Source organism: Hypanus sabinus, chromosome 11 (assembly GCF_030144855.1).
Source record: "Hypanus sabinus isolate sHypSab1 chromosome 11, sHypSab1.hap1, whole genome shotgun sequence".
In the NCBI taxonomy this organism is placed as follows: Eukaryota; Metazoa; Chordata; class Chondrichthyes; order Myliobatiformes; family Dasyatidae; genus Hypanus; species Hypanus sabinus.
In genome coordinates this window covers 39,965,342-39,979,313 of record NC_082716.1, presented here as the reverse complement: position 1 = coordinate 39,979,313, position 13,972 = coordinate 39,965,342, and the positions used below count along the sequence as shown (strand labels likewise).

Sequence of the window (13,972 nt, the reverse complement as noted above, 5' to 3'; positions counted from 1 at the left end):
GGTTTGACATGATCGAACGCACAGAGATATGCTGACTATCATTAATCAGTCCATGTCTATCCAAGTACTTATATATCCATTCCCTTAGAATACCATCCAATAACTTTCCCACAACTGATGTCAGACTCCCTGGCCTATAATATCCTGGTTTACGTTTAGAGTCTTTTTAAACATCGGAACAACATTGGTTATCCTCCATTCTTCTCTCCTGTTGCAAAGGATATTTTAAATATTTCTGCTAGGACCCAGCAATATCTGCACTTGCCTCCCGCAGGGTCTGTGGGAACACCTTGTCAGACCCTGGGGATTTATCCACCATGATTTGCCTCAAGGTAACAAACACCACCTCCTCCTCCCCTAATCTGTACAGGGTCCATGAAGTTGATTTCGCTTTGCCTCATTCTATAAATTCTGTGTCCTTCTCCAGAGTAAATATAGATGCAAAGAATTCACTTAAGATATCCCCAATCTGTTTTAGCTCCACACATGGATGACCACTCTGGTTTTCCAGAGAACCAATTTTGTCCCTTGCAATCAATCCTTTATCTGTAGAATCCCTTAGGATTCTTCTTCATCTTGTCTGCTAGAGCAACTTCATGCCTCCTTTTAGCCTTCCTGATTTCTTTCTTAAGTGCTCTTTTGCATTTCTTATACTCAATAAGCACCTCATTTGTTCCTCCTTGCCTATACCTACTATTGTTACGGATTCAGGCAACAATAAATATATGAGCTAGTCAGGGGTTTTTATAACAAATAACACGTTTATTAAACACTGAAAACAAACCCCCCCCCCAAAAGTAAACAAATCACTAACGTAACCAGAAGTTAGCTGCTGTGCGGCAGCTTAAACAGTTCTTAAAGCAATAAAGCTTAAACAGTTCTTAAAGCGATGTTGCCAAAACAGTTCTTCAAAGTAATTTTGCAGAAGTTCAAAATGCTCACAGTCCATTTAAGGGAGAGACTTTTTAAGATGATTTAAATTCTCTTTCACATCGTGTTGCTTCGGTTCCCAAGGTCGAACTTTTTCCCACGAAGAATTTACGAAACGAAACGGCTTAAAGGCACTGACCTTTCCTTTACAGAACTATTCCCAATCCTTTCTGCTATTTCGCAGGGATTAACATGAGAACAGTCAATGAATTCCTTCCAAATGAGGATCAAACAAGGTCAAACCTGTTTCGCCGTCGAAATCGATTCTCCTCGATCTTTAACTCCCGAACTCCGATCTTCACTCTCCACTGAATCTCAACTAGCAGTATTGTAAAGAAACTGCTGGCAATGACCTTTTAAACTTTAGGCATTAGATAAAACTTCATCTTTCAACCAAACCGCGTCATCACATTAAATCACGCAGTGGCATGAAGTCAACATGGCAAATCCAGCCACGAACTGCCCCTCCTCACAGGGAGGGGTCCTCCTTTTATACCCTGTAAAAAAATCTGTCACATGACCTCTACCGGCGGGAAAATGACGTCACTCCACCATCACAAGACCATTACCTCAAGTCCAGTATAGCTTCAACCCCAGTCACGTGACAAGGGTACCACTGTCACGAGTCACGAGTATGTAACAGCTCCCTCCAAGAAAACATTTTTGGTCTGACAAGAACAAAAATTTCAAAAATTATTTACAAGAAAAACAAATATATAAATTTTATAACATACACAATATATAATACCATCATATAACATCTTACAACTCACAATACAGTAGGAGTGTTACAATTGAAAAAAAAACCACTCCATAAAAAAATTACATTGTACATTCAACATCGAGATAGACAATCAGCAACCACATTATCTTTACCTTTAATATGAGTTATCACAATGTTGTACTCTTGTAACATCAAACTCCAATTTAATAATCTTCTGTTTTTGTTTTTTATCTTACTCAGAAAAACTAACGGATTATGATCAGTGTAAACAATAAGTGATTTTTGAGTTGTACCAACATATACCTCAAAATATTCCAAAGCTAAAACAAGAGATAACAATTCCTTCTCTATTGTCGAATAGTTTCTTTGATGCTTATTAAATTTCTTAGAAAAGTAAGCTACTGGATGATCAACCTCATCACCCTCATTCCTTTACATTAATACTGCTCCTGCAGCCTCATCACTAGCATCTACAGCTAATGAAAAAGGTTGTTCAAAGTCAGGTGCCTTAAGCACAGGTTGCTGACATATCAATGTTTTCAATTTTTCAAATGCTTCTTGACAAGGCACTGTCCACACAAACTTCACATTCTTCTGCAAAAGGTTAGTTAATGGAAGGGCAACATTAGCAAAATTCTTACAAAATTTTCGATAATATCCTACCATTCCCAAGAATCTTCTGAGAGTTTTTTTCCCCATTGGAGTGGGAATCTCTAAAATTGCCCGAACTTTTGCCTGAACAGGAGCTACCTTACCTTGACCCACAACATAACCTAGGTAAGTCACAGTGGCATGTCCAAATTCACTTTTAGCTAAATTAATAGTTAAGTTAGCTTTTGAAAACCTTTCAAACAATTTCTCCACCGCAATAATGTGTGCTTCCCAAGTATCATTTCCTGTCACTAAATCATCAATATAAGCATCAGTATCTTTCAATCCCTGAATCACAGAGTTAATCATCCTCTGGAAAGTACCTGGGGCATTCTTCATCCCAAATGGAAGAACATTATATTCATATAGCCCAGATGGAGTTACAAATGCAGAAATCTCTCTACCTGTGTTAATGGAACACACCAATACCCTTTCAATAAATCAATCTTTGTAAGGAACTTGGCTTTTCCAACTTTATCTACACAATCATCTACTCTAGGAATTGGATATGCACCTGTTTTCGTTACAGCATTCACCTTCCTATAGTCCATACAAAACCTAATACTACCATCTGGTTTTGCACCATAACACAGGGTGAACTCCAATTCGAGTTAGAGTGTCTAATGATATTATTCTCTAACATATATTTAATTTCTTTCTCAGCAAGTTCACATTTTTCTGTGTTCATCATATATGGATGTTGTTTAATAGGTTTGGCATCTCCAACATCTACATCATGTGAAGCTATAGTAGTCCTTTTCGGAACATCTGGAAACAAATCCTTATATTTAAAAAGTAATTCCTTCATCTGTTGTTTCTGCTCTAGCTGTAAATGTACTAATTTCTCATCAATATTTTCCAGAATGGTTGAATTTGGTAACCTAACAGAAACAATGTTGGATTTAGAATGAAATTCAGATGAATCATCTATCATGTTCCTAGTTAAATCAAACTCATTCTCACTAACCACAACAGTCACAGTATCAGATTGTTTCTCATAATATGGTTTTATCATATTTATATGGCAAAGTTGTGTTGGCCTTCTACGATCTGGAGTTTTTATCACGTAATCCACATCATTGATTTTAGAGACAATTTCATAAGGACCATGAAATCTAGCTTGTAAAGGATTCGTTTGCACTGGGAAAAGAACCAACACCTTATCTCCAGGCTTAAACATCCTCATCCTAGCTTCTTTATCATACCAAGTTTTCATTTTCTTCTGAGCCAATTTTAAATTTTCCTTGGCTAAGCTACAAGCTTTATGTAACCTGTCCTTAAATTTAAAAACATAGTCCAACAAATTAGTGTGTATTTCCTTACTAGTCCACTGTTCTTTTAATAAAGCTAAAGGTCATCTAACTCTACGCCCAAACACAAGTTCAAATGGACTGAAACCTACAGATTCCTGTACTGATTCCCTTACTGCAAATAAAAGTAAGTTTTACCCTCATCCCAATCATTTTAATTTTCCACACAATATGTCCTAATCATATTCTTGAGGGTAGAATGAAACCTCTCCAAGGCACCTTGCGACTCTGTATGGTATGCAGATGAAATGATTTGCTTAGCTCCCAATTTATAAACTATCTGTTGAAACAATCCAGACATAAAATTACTGCCTTGATCAGTTTGTATTTCCTTAGGTAATCCAAAATAAGTAAAGAATTTTATAAGGGCCTTTGTCACAGTTTTAGCTTTTATATTCCTAAGTGGTACTGCCTCTGGAAACCTAGACGAAGTACACATGATAGTCAACAAGTACTGATAACCAGTTTTTGTCTTCGGTAATGGACCAACACAACCTACAATAACTTTAGAAAACGGTTCACCAAATGCTGGAATAAGTTGTAATGGAGCCACTGGTGTAACTTGATTTGGTTTACCCACAATTTGACAAGTATGGCACATTTTACAAAACATCGCCACATCTTTTCTTAGACCAGGCCAGTAAAAATGTTTTAAAATCTTGTCCACAGTTTTCCTTACCCCTTGATGTCCACCTAAAGGCACACTATGAGCTAAAGTCAAAATCTCATTTCGATAAACTTTAGGGACAACTACCTGGTAAATAACATTCCATTCCTCACTTGCAGGAATTGTAGGCGACCTCCACTTCCTCATCAACACTCCTTTTCCCAAGTAATATCCTACTGGCACCTTCTCAATTTCACTATCTAGTAAAGCTTGTTCTCTTAATTTTATTATCTCAGGGTCTCTATTCTGCTCTGCTATCATCTCCTTCCGAGACAGAGATAATTCTTCATAGTCAGACTTACTCCAAGAATCTTGTTCAAACGACGAAGGTAAGAAAGTCTCTGACACATTCTCAAAACTCGAATCCCGAGTTGAACAGTCATGAGTAACAACCTCATTCTGCACATCAATCTTTTTAGCCATAGCTCTAGTCACAACACAGGAAGAATCTGTGTTAGAATTCATCTCTGATTCCTCTGACTCCATTGTCAAATGCACTTCAGGAAAAACTTGTCCACCTGCCAAGTCATTACCTAACAATAAAGAAACACCCTTCACAGGTAAGCTAGGTTATACTACTTTATCAAATCCTGTAACTAACCCTGACTTTAAGTTTACTTTATGTAAATGTACAGGTATAAAATCACTCCCAACACCTCTTATATAATTTACCTCACCAGTATCAGACTCTTCATTGAACTTCAACACACTGTCTAACATCAGTGATTGAGAAGCTCCAGTATCCCTAAGGATTTTTATTGGCACCAGAGTAGATCCTTCTTTCAAGGATACAAACCCTTCAGTTATAAAATGATCATATCCCTTTCTAACTTGGTCAGACTCCAACAAAACCTCATTTGTGTTTATCGAACCCTGTAATTTTACAGATGCTTCAGTATGTTGCACACAAGCATCTGGAACTGCTTCCTTCTCTTTCTTTTTCAATCTGAAACAGTTAGCAATTACATGGCCAGGTTTCTTACAATAGTTACAAATAAGACCAAACTGTCTTTCCTTCACAGGTTTTCCTTCCTCCTTACCTTTCTCATTAACTTCTGATTTAATTTCTGATTTACCTTGAGTCTCCGTGTTATTTCTCCTCTTAAAATTCTGCCCTGAGGAAATTTATTCTTATGGATTAAAACATACTCATCAGCTAATCTAGCACAGTCCTGCAATTTATCAGTATCCCTCTCATTTAAGTAGGTCCTTACTTCAACAGGAATGCTTCTTTTAAATTCCTCCATTAAAGTCAGCTCTTTCAATGTATCATACTCCTCATTTACATTTTTAGAAGAAACCCATCTCTCACAACACATAGCTTTATCATAGGCAAATTCCACTTAAGTCTTTTCCACAGACTTCTTCAAACTTCTAAATCTTTCTCTATATGCTTCTGGCACTAATTTGTGTGACTTTAAAATATGCATTTTCACAATATCATAATCAAGTGCTTGTGTAGCAGTTAAAGCTGTGTAAACTTGTTGTGCTTTGCCTTTAATTACACTCTGCAACAACACTGACCATTTATCTTTCGGCCACTCTGACATCCGACCATTAGTTTCAAAATGTTGGAAATATCTTTCCACTTCTGTTTCACTAAATGGTGGGACCAATGTAATTTCTTGACTAGCAACAAACGGCTTTTTAGAACCAGAAGACTGATTCCCAGACCTTAATTCCATCATTGCATATTCAAATTCCCTTTTTTTCTGATCAGCTTCTAACTGACAACACTCCAACTTCATTTGTTCGATTTGCAACTGCATCTCCAGATTACTTATAGGAAACGACTCTAAACTCGATTAATCAAAATCACCCGAATCCACATAGTATGACGCGATTTTTCTCTGTATTACAGCCTTCGATGTAGTCTTCAAAATACCTTTAAGTTGCAATCTACTAGCTATCTCAGACACCTCAGTTTTCTCTTGCCTTCGCTAACAACTCTGCACCTGGCAAAACCAGAAACTCATCAATATTCATTGTTGCCGAACACCACTCACAAGCCAATCAAACAAAAGAAACAAGTATTCCCCTTTTCCAAAACACCGAATCAAAACCTAACAAGCATTTAAACTCAAATGATCCAATCCAGACGCAGCCCCCATATTTATGTTACGGATTCAGGCAACAATAAATATATGAGCTAGGCAGGGGTTTTTATAACAAATAACACGTTTATTAAACACTGAAAACAAACCCCCCCCCAAAAGTAAACAAATCACTAACGTAACCAGAAGTTAGCTGCTGTGCGGCAGCTTAAACAATTCTTAAAGCAATGAAGCTTAAACAGTTCTTAAAGCGATGTTGCCAAAACAGTTCTTCAAAGTAATTTTGCAGAAGTTCAAAATGATCACAGTCCATTTAAGGGAGAGACTTTTTAAGATGATTTAAATTCTCTTTCACATCGTGTTGCTTCGGTTCCCAAGGTCGAACTTTTTCCCACGAAGAATTTACGAAACGAAACGGCTTAAAGGCACTGACCTTTCCTTTACAGAACTATTCCCAATCCTTTCTGCTATTTCGCAGGGATTAACATGAGAGCAGTCAATGAATTCCTTCCGAATAAGGATCAAACAAGGTCGAACCTGTTTCACCGTCGAAATCGATTCTCCTTGATCTTTAACTCCCGAACTCCGATCTTCACTCTCCACTGATTCTCAACTAGCAGTATTGTAAAGAAACTGCTGGCAATGACCTTTTAAACTTTAGGCATTAGATAAAACTTCATCTTTCAACTAAACTGCGTCATCACATTAAATCACTCAGTGGCATGAAGTCAACATGGCAAATCCAGCCACGAACTGCCCCTCCTCACAGGGAGGGGTCCTCCTTTTATACCGTTTAAAAAAAAACCTGTCACATGACCTGTACTGGCAGGAAAATGACGTCACTCCACCATCACAAGACCGTTACCTCAAGTCCAGTATAGCTTCAACCCCAGTCACGTGACAAGGGTACCACTGTCACGTGTCACGAGTACGTAACACTATGCAGTTCCTTTTTTCTCTTAACCAGGGCCTCAATTGTCATCTTTATCTTTTATTCTGCAGGCACGAAGGCCTTCCATTTTCCAAGTGCGGTTTTGCCAGAAAACAGCCTGTCCCAATCCACCCTTGCCAGATCATTTCTGATACCATCAAAATTGGCTCTTCTCCAATTTGAAATCTCAACCTGCAGACTAGACCTATATTTTTGCATATTTACTTTGAAATTAATGGCATTGTGGTCACTGGATGCAAGATGTTTCCTTTACACAAACGTCTGTCACCTGCCCTATCTCATTCCCTAACAGCAGGACAAGCATCACACGCTCTCTCATTGGGACCTCTACGTACTGATGAAGGAAACTTTCCTGAACACATTTGACAAACTCTATCCCATCTAGTCCTTTTACATTAGGGATTCCAGGTCAATATGTGAAAAGTTAAAATCACCTTATGTTTCTTGCAACAGTTTATGATCTCTTTATAAATTTGTTCCACTAAATCCCTTGGAGTGTTGGGTGGTCTGTAATATAGCCCCATTAATGTAGTCTATTTCTCAGTTCTACCTATAATGCCTCACATATTGAGTTCTACAGTCTGTCTTGACAGAGCACTGCTGTGACATTTTCCCTGGCTAGTAACGCCACCCTCCTCCCTTAATCCCTCCTGCTCCATCATGTCTAAAACAATTGAACCCTGGAACACTGAGGTGCCAGTCCTGCCCCTCCTACAACCAAGTCTCACTAATGGCCACAACATCATAATTCCACGTGTTGATCCGTGCCCACCTTTTCTGTGATACTTCTTGCACTGAAATCTATGCAGCTCAGGATACAACATGATCAACCTTTTGATTCGTGACTTTGAGGTCTTACCAGCTTCTGCTTTCACAAACTCTCCATTAAATGTTCTAGCAATCTGGTTCCCATCCCCTTGCAACTCTAGTTTAAACCCCACCATGCAGCATTAACAAACCTTCCCACTTAGATGTTAGTACCCCTCCCATTCAAGTGCAAATTGTCTCTTCTCTACAGGTCCCACTTTCCCTGGAAGACAGCCCTGTGGCGACCCATTTCCTGGCACATCCAAACCGGCTCACAATTAGCCAGCGTTCCGGCTAATGGAGATAGCCTACGGGGTTTGTGAGTACGTGTCTTTTGGAGCATCTGCACCCACGGGGGGCAGGTTGAGGGAGGCTTAAAAGCAAGGCTGTGTAGTTCGAATAAAGTTATCTTTGACTGCAGTTTACCGACTCCGTGTCGTTATTTTAGCGCTGCGTGTAGCACACTGCTACAATTGGTCACCCCGACGGTCCAAACGATTTTTGGACCAGAGATGACCGACACCACCTCTGTTCATGCGGTTTCGCTGAAACTGCCTGGTTTCTGGATGCCACGACCTCACCTATGGTTCCAGCAAGCAGAAGCCCAATTCCATGTTTGGCAGATAACCTCAGAGGACACCCGTTACTACTACGTGGTGAGCTCCCTCGACCAGGACACAGCAGCCCAGGTCGCGGAGTTTGTACAGTCTCCCCCAGCGGGCGGCAAGTACACGGAATTCAAAGCCCTGCTCCTCAGGACTTTCAGACTCTCACGGCGCGAGCGGGCTGCCTGTTTACTGCACCTGGATGGCTTGGGAGACAGACCTCCATCAGCTTTAATGAATGAGATGTTGTCTCTGGCCAACGGACACACACCCTGCCTTATGTTTAAGCAGGCATTCCTAGACCTGCGTACCCAAAGACCTGCAGAACTGTAAGTTTGTGTTTGTACGAAGGGGCGGGCATCGGCCACCGCTGCAACAGCCCTGCGAGGGGCCGTTTACGGTGCTCCGGAACAACGGGTCCACGTTTGTGCTGGACGTTGGGGGGAGAGAGGAGGTTTTCAGGGTGGACCGTCTCAAACCGGCCCATGTGGACCTGGCGCAACCGGTTGAGTTTCCGGCACTGCGGTGCAGAGGCCGACCTCACAAACAGGTTCCGGCCCAGACTGTGGACATTGGGGGGTGTATCGCCGGTTCTGGGGGGGGGGGGGGGGGGTTATGTGGCGACCCATTTCCTGGCGCATCCTGGCTCACAATTAGCCAGCGTTCCGGCTAAGGAAGATAGCCTACGGGGGTTTGTGAGTATGTGTTTTTTGGAGCATCTGCGCCCACGGGGGGCAGGTTGAGGGAGGCTTAAAAGCAAGGCTGTGTAGTTCAAATAAAGTTATCTTTGACTGCAGTTTACCGACTCCGTGTCGTTATTTCAGCGCTGCGTGTAGCACACCGCTACAGCCCAATGATTCAAAAATCTTATGCCCTCCCCCCTACACTAACCCCTTGGCTACTTGTTAAACTGCATCATCTTCCTAATTCTAGCCTCACTAGCACATGACACAGGTAGCAATCTTGAGATCACAACCCTGGAGACCCTGCCCTTTAACTTGGCACCTAACTCCCTCTGGAGAACCTCATCACTAGTCCTATCCATGTCATTGGTACCTACATGGACCATGAGCTCTGGCTGTTCAAGAATGCTGAGGACTTAATCCAAATGTCCCGGGCCCTTGCACCCGGGAGGCAACATAACATCTCGGAATCTTGTTCTCGCCCACAGAATCTCCTGTCCATTTCCACAACTAACCTAGAGCTTTTCCTTTCTTTGGTTTCTCTGACAGTAGTCTCTCTTTGCCGAACCCTCGAAGAGCTAAAACCTCAAGATCACCACTCTGGTGGCAGCTGCTGTGCTTGCCCCTGCCTTCCTTTAATTTGCTCTTGCTAATCAATCTCAAACATGATGAGTCGTGGTCAAAGCTCTATCATGCTGCCACAATCCACTGCTCCCTCTTTTCTACTCAGGCAATGGACTTGAGTGAAATCCCCTCTTCTGAATCCTGATGTCCACATTGGCCACTGGTCAAAGCTCTATTACGCTACCGCAACCTGCTACACCTTTTTTCTACTCGATAGTGAACCTTAGTGAAATCCCTTCCTCTCAAACCTCTGATGCCCAGATGGGTCACTGGTCAAAGCTCTATTACTGTCACTTCTACTTGACTAACTGCTGCCACCGATATTTCTAGAAGAATCAAAGCCAACAATGGACACTTAACCAAAACTGACACCTCAAAGCAGTCCCAAGAGAATTTTGTCTTTTGAATTAAATGTTGAATTACGACCTGGTCTGTATTGAACATAGCAGATCATGTAACAGTTTTCATATTAAAGCAATAAAGTTTATTTGGTATTGGGTTTTATATTTATGCTTCAAATATTGCTACAACCAATCATCCGAACATCTGAAACGTTTGTACCTCATTTAGTTGCCAAACAGAAGCCAGAGTCAGAATTCTTTCACAAGTCAGTATTTTTGTCTTTCTATTTTTGTCTTTCTATTGCCTGCTAGCTTTTGCAGGTAACCTCCACTCCATCTGCCAGAAGCAGAATTTCCCGGTGGCCAAACATTTTAATTCCTATCCCCGTTCCTGTTCTGACGTTAGTCCACAGCCTCCTCTTTTGCCACGATAAAGCCACTCTCAGAGTAGAGGAGCAACACTTCATATTCCGTCCAGGTAGCCTCCAACCCGATGGCATGAACAGCGACTTCTATTTCCAGTAGTTTCCCCCTCCCCCTTCCCTCTTCTTTTATTCTCCACTCTTTTCTCCTCACCTGCCTTCCACTTCCCTGAGTGCCCCTCTTTCCCTTTCACCCATGGTCCACTCTCTTATCAGATTCTTTCTTCTCCAAGTCCCTTACCTTTCCATCCACCTGGCTTCATCTATTAGCTTCCAACCAGTCCTCCTCCCTCCTTTTTATTCTGTCTTCTCCCTTTCTTTCCAGTCCCGAAGAAGGGTCTTGATCTGAAATGTCGACCGTTTATTCTTTTCCATAGATGGCGCCTAAACTGCTCAGTTCCTCCAGCATTTTGTGTGTGTCGTTCTAAGTGTATCAAATTTAGATGTAGGAACAGAATTAGGGCTTTTGGACCATTGATGCTGCCCCACCATTCAATCATTGCTGATTTGTTACCCCTCTCAACCGAATTCTCCCACCTTCCCCCATAACCCTGAATCTCCTGACTAATCAAGAACCTATCAACCTCCATGTTAAATATACTTGATGCCTTGACCTCCACAGCTGCCTGTGGCAATGAATTCCTCAGATTCACTGGTAAATGAAATTCCTCCACATCTGTTCTAAATGGACGTCTCTTTAATCTGAGACTGTGCTCTCTGGTCCTCCTAGATTCACCCACTATAGAAAACATCTATCCCACATCCATTCTAGCCAGACCTTTCAACATCCGATAGGTTAAAACAATATTCCCCTCTCAATCTCCTGAACTCCAGCGAGTACAGGTCCAGACTCATCAAATGCTCTTCATGTTAACACTTTTATTCCCAGAATCATTCTCATGAATTTCCTCTAGACCCTCTCCAATGCCAACACATCTTTCCTTAGATAAGCGGCCCCAGACTGTTCACAATACTCAAAGTATGGTCTGACCAATGCCTGATAAAACTTCAGCATTACACCTTGCTCTGCAACTCTAGTCCACCCAAAAAAAGATGTTAACATTGTACTTGCCTTCCTTACCACTGACTCAACCTGCAAGTTAACCTTTATGGAATCCTGCAGAAGGACTCTCAAGCCCTAAGCACCTCTGATTCTTTAATTTTCTCTGTTTAAAAGCTAGTCTACTCCTTTATTCCTTCTACCAAGTGCATGACAATTCACTTCCCAGCACTATGCTCCATCTGCTACTTTGCCCATTCTCCCAATCTGTCTCTCCTCTGCTGTCTCCCTGCTTCCTCAACACTACTTGCACCTCCACATATCTTTCCATCATCTACAAACCTGGCCAAAAAGTCATCAATTCCGTCATCCAAATCATTGACCTATAGCATGAAAGGAAGTGTTCCCAACACCAACCCCTGCAGAACACCACGTCATCAGCAGCCAACAAGAAAAGTCCCCCTTTATTCCCACTTTTTGCCTCCTGTCAGTCAGCCAATTTTCTATCCATCCTAGTATCTTTCCTGTAATATCATGGGTTCTTATCTTATTAAGCACCCTCATGTATCACACATTGTCAAAGGCCTTCTGAAAATCAAAGTAAATAATGTCCACTAACTCTTCCTTTTCTAGCTTGTCTGTTTTCTCCTCAAAGAATTCCAACAGATTTATCAGGCAAGATTTCTCCTTAAGGAAACCATGCTGACTTAGGACTATTTTATCATGTGCTTCCGAGTTTCTCGAAACCTCATCCTTAAAAATGCCCTCCAACATCTTCCCAACCACTGAAGTCAGGCTAACTGGCTTATAATTTCCGTTCTTCTGCCTCCTTCCCTTCTCAAAAAAACATGTCCTTCTACCTTGGGCTACAAACTCTGATGAGTTATTAACTTCAATCTTTCTGCATAATCACTCAAAGAGTTGAATTGCATGTGCATGTAACGAGAGCTGTATAACTCATCTCCTTCTACCTTAGGCCACAAACTTAACAATCACCCAAGTACACTGCATCCACTTGTATACCAATGGCCCCATCCTCAATCCTATCATTCCAGTTCCCAACTGCCTGCCAAAATAGTTTAAATCTCCCCAAAAGCTCTAGAAAACCTGCCTGCAGGGATATTGGTTTCCTTTGGGTTCAGGCGTGACCTGTCCTATTTGTATAGGTCATACCCTCCCCAGAAGAAATCCAGAAATCTGAAACCCTGCTCCATTCACCAATTCCTCACCCATGCATTCACCTGCCAAATCATACTATTCTTACCCTCTTTGGCATGTGGCATAGGCAGCAATTCAAATTACTACCCTGGAGGTCCTGTTTTTCAGCCTTCTACACAACTCCTTATATTCTCTCTTCAGGATCTCCTTCCATTCCCTATCTATATCATTGTTACCAATATGTACCACAACCTCTGGCTTCTCACCCTCCCATTTTAAAATGCTATGGACCCGTCTGAGACATCCTTGACCCTAGCATTGGAAGGCAAAATACCATCCAGGTTTCCTTTTCACATCCACAGAATCTCATGTCTAATCCTTTAACTATGGAATTCCCCATCACCACTACAGTGCTCTCTCCCCTCTGCTCATCTGAGCCACAGAGCCAGACTCAGTGCCAGAGGCCTACTTGCTGCAGCTTCTCTCTGGTAACTGTACCTAAGCAGTATAATTAGCGAGGGGAACAGCCACACTAGCTGTCTATGCCCTTTCCCTCTTCTGACAGTCACCCAGGTACCTGCTTCCTGCATCTTAGGGGTGACCACCTCCATGTAGTTCCAATCTATAACATTCTCATTCTCCTGTGTGGTGCTGAAGGTCATTGAGCTGCAGCTCCAGTTCCTTAACATAGTCTATAAGAGTCTGCAGCTCAATGTACTTCGTATAAATGTCGTTATCAGGGAAATTGGAGGTCTCCCAGAGTTCCCACATCTCACACAAAGAACATACCACAAACTCGGGATCAACATTCAGTGCACAGCTATGTACTAACAGAGAAAGAAAACAAAAAAAACCCGCATAAATTTACTTAAAACCTCTTCCTGTCTTTGCCTGTTGATCCAAAGCCAGACTACTCTAATACTGCCCCACTCCAACAATGACCAATAATTTAACAATACCATGAAAGTTGTCCTCTGCTGTGTGAAGAAAAGATTTAGCTTGCACAGCGACTATACAACGGTCACTCCCTCAGTTCCAAAAAAG

General features: G+C 41.5%; 1 protein-coding gene across 2 annotated transcripts in view; it reads right to left on the bottom strand.

Annotated features, from left to right (window-relative positions):
* The window catches only part of tmem69 (transmembrane protein 69), a 33,768-nt gene that overhangs the window by 12,167 nt on the left and 7,629 nt on the right, over positions 1–13,972 (bottom strand). The window contains exon 2 of one of the 2 annotated variants that reach the window (XM_059984196.1): positions 1,500–1,598. The exons of the other annotated variant lie outside the window; for it this stretch is intronic. The gene's annotated coding sequence lies outside the window, so the exon portion shown is untranslated. The remainder of the gene's footprint in view (positions 1–1,499; positions 1,599–13,972) is intronic. 2 annotated transcript variants of the gene reach the window in all.